Below are 3,326 nucleotides of genomic sequence, written 5' to 3' on the forward strand. Positions count from 1 at the left end.
TTCCATCTCACAGATAAGAACAGTAAGTTTCAGGGACAGTAAACAAATAGCACATGATCATAAAAGTCGCCTTTAGCTGGTCTGGGATGTTAAATTTTCATTCTCTTTCCAAATTCATGGAAGATGGGCATTTCAGAAAACAGTAAACCTAGTACAGGAGTTATTTCTAAAGTTAAAACAACAAAAACATTGCTTTGTTGCAATCTGTCACTTATTTCCATGAAGGGGAAATATAAAATTCTAAATAGTTCCCAAATTGAAATGTATTCAGGTTTTGATATGATGGAAGCAAGATTGAGGTTTGGGACTGGATTCAAAAATTCTGGAAACTGACAGTATCAGAGGAAAAGATGATGATGCATGTACCAGAAACTAGGACATTTAAAATGTGTCAGATTACGGTGAGTTTTTGAAGTATCACAAGTAATTATATGCAGAAACTTTCTTCTGTTAGGCAGTTGCCTAAAAAAGAACAGTGTTTTAGGCTTCTTTCTAATAGCTCATACACCTATAGATGGTCATAATCTACTTCCTTTAGTTTTCAAAGACAGCTAAGAGAGGTTTTAGCTCTTTTTCTGTATTCTTGACACTTTAGATAAGGATGACTTAGACCACACATTGGCAAACTATAAATGGGTGCCATACTGGCTGGCTGCCTGTTTTTATAAAGTTTTATTTGAAAACAGCTAGACTCGTTCATATATGTATTGTCTATGCTGACTTTCATGCTACAGCAGCAAAATTGAGTACATGTGACAGAGACTGTCTGGCATAAAAAGCCAAAAATATTTACTGTCTGGCTCTTTGCAGAAAGTTTGCCAACCCCAGACCTAGACGATTATAGCCTATGTCAAAAAAAAAAAAAAAAAGAAGAAGAAAGAAAGTCAAGACTATTGAGACCTTGGTAGACAAAGGGAGACAGAGTTAAAATTTCGTGCTCCTTTCCAGACAGTAGTCTGGTCCCCGTGGCTTGTCATCTGTCATTGTACCATTACGACCATTATTGCAGAGGACATCTATTTGGCCTAATAGCAGTAGTGCCATAGACAGAATTTACAGAAAAAAGAAATAAAAGTTGCCAGAGCCCATTAGTTTGAGACAAGATTTTATTGAATCTTCACCTTATTACAAAATTTCACTTGCCAAACTCAGTGTTTTTAGTAAGAGGTAATTATTTGTGTAGGGTTTTAAACAAATCCCAGTGAAATTCATGTATTTTTAAAGACTATCTTAGATAATATATTTTAGTATTGAATCAGTGTTGAGTTAGCTATACCACAAAAAAATGTGAAACTAGGTTAAAATGAGAGAAAAATCAGTAGTGGAGACCTATACGTGGATCCTGGCAGCATCGTCTTTCACTATTTGAATTGTGGTACTGAAAGGTGACATAACATGAGTATTTGGGGTGCTTTTTCCCTAGCTGTGGACACGAATTAGTGCTCTATTGTCTAAGACTTAAAATAGACCAAGGAACGTCAAAAGCAACATTTTAAAAATGGAGATGCATCCAGTTGTGTTCTGAGATTGCGCAGCACTGCCATCTGTTCTGTAAAGCACCACTGGGGTCTCCACTGCACTCAGTTAGAAGTCAGCCACCTCGGAGGCCCAGGCACAAACGTCAGCCACCTTGGAAGCACAGGCACAATGTCAGCCACCTTGGAAGAACAGGCACAAACGTCAGCCACCTTGGAAGCACAGGCACAATGTCAGCCACCTTGGAAGAACAGGCACAAACGTCAGCCACCTTGGAAGCACAGACACAATGTCAGCCACCTTGGAAGAACAGGCACAAGGTATCAGGGTGTTTTCTAGAAAGGACGTAATCAACATGGCTGACTATAGGCACCCAGCACTGGCCTCTTCTATAAAGAAAGACAAAAACAACCAGATGACCACATGTGGAATAGTCTAAGGGACAAAACTGGAGTTTGGCAAAGTAACACAGACCTTCTGAGGCCCAGCGACTCAGGATGGCAGCATAGAGAGGGAAGCAAGGCATCTGGCGGGGGTCAGCTCAGAGCTGGGAAGAATTTCTCATTGCAGGAAAAGGTAAGAGGTGAACTGTCGAAGTACACACTCTCACTACAAACTCCTGTAATCCTAGCTGCAAGATAGCCCACAGACCCTGCAGACCCTGAGCCCAGGAGAGGAACTGCCTGGAGACCACATGACGGCGTTGATCCAGAGAGGAATTGGTTTTCCCCAACCCCCAGGACTCAGGCTGCCATATAGCATGTCATAATTTTGAGAATGAAGCTACCATCAGACTGCATTCTGCCCTGGGGCTCAGTAGCCTCTGCATCTCCACACTCCTGGGACCCTAGGGACATCCCACCACACAGAGGGCTAAAATGTCACAACACCAGCTGGACCCAGCTGTGCAGCCATGTCCCCTTCTCTTGTGCCCACACAGCACATTGCATTTTGGGCACAGGCAGTCTCACACAGCAAGTATTCTGCCCCTAGGCCAGAGGCAGTTCATGTGCATGCCCCCTTAACCTGAAAGCTGCCTTCCCAGGCCCAGTCACCAGTGCTGAGACTTTCACTTAGTCTAGCAGTAAGGCTGGCTGGCACTCTCCAGGGGCCATAAGACCGGCCTTCCTGGACCCGGGTCAACCCTGTTCACTCCAGAACAAAACCACCTCACACTCATGTGTGCCGCACAGTGTCCCAAAGACTGGCATGCCCAGGGCATACCACTACTGTTAGTGATCTTGATCCCTTCAGTGCTGAAGCAGCTGTGTGCCCATGTGCAGCCTTCAGGGCTCCCTTCAGTGCTGAAGCAGCTGTGTGCCCATGTTCTGGCCTCGGGGCTCCAAGGTCTAGCCAAATAAGGCCTGCTGCTACCAACATTTCCACCCTTGCTAGGAATGGAGCCTCCATGCACCTGTGGCACTCCTTCCCTGACTCCCAACAAAGCCTCACCACAGCCTCTTCAAATGACTGCAGCCTAGGCCACTGAGGCCCTAGCAGACGCTGCAAACATCGATTACAGATGAAGAAATCATGAGGAGACTGCATACTACATCCACCCAGAAGCAAACCCAAAGCACCCTACCCAGCAGACACTATAGGACACGTCTATAGGAGAAAGTCTTCCCTTAAAGAGCTACTCCATAAAATTGGAAGAAGTGACTATTCCACAAAATACACAAATACCAATGCAGGAATATACAAGGAACTCAACAGAAAACAATAACAAAAATCTGATTAAAAAATAGACAAAGGGAGAAAATTTTTGCAATCTACTCATCTGACAAAGGGCTAATATCCAGAACCTACAAAGAACTCAAACAAATTTACAAGAAAAAAACAAACAACCC

This window comes from Mandrillus leucophaeus, unplaced genomic scaffold (genome assembly GCF_000951045.1).
Source record: "Mandrillus leucophaeus isolate KB7577 unplaced genomic scaffold, Mleu.le_1.0 Scaffold1, whole genome shotgun sequence".
NCBI lineage: Eukaryota > Metazoa > Chordata > Mammalia > Primates > Cercopithecidae > Mandrillus > Mandrillus leucophaeus.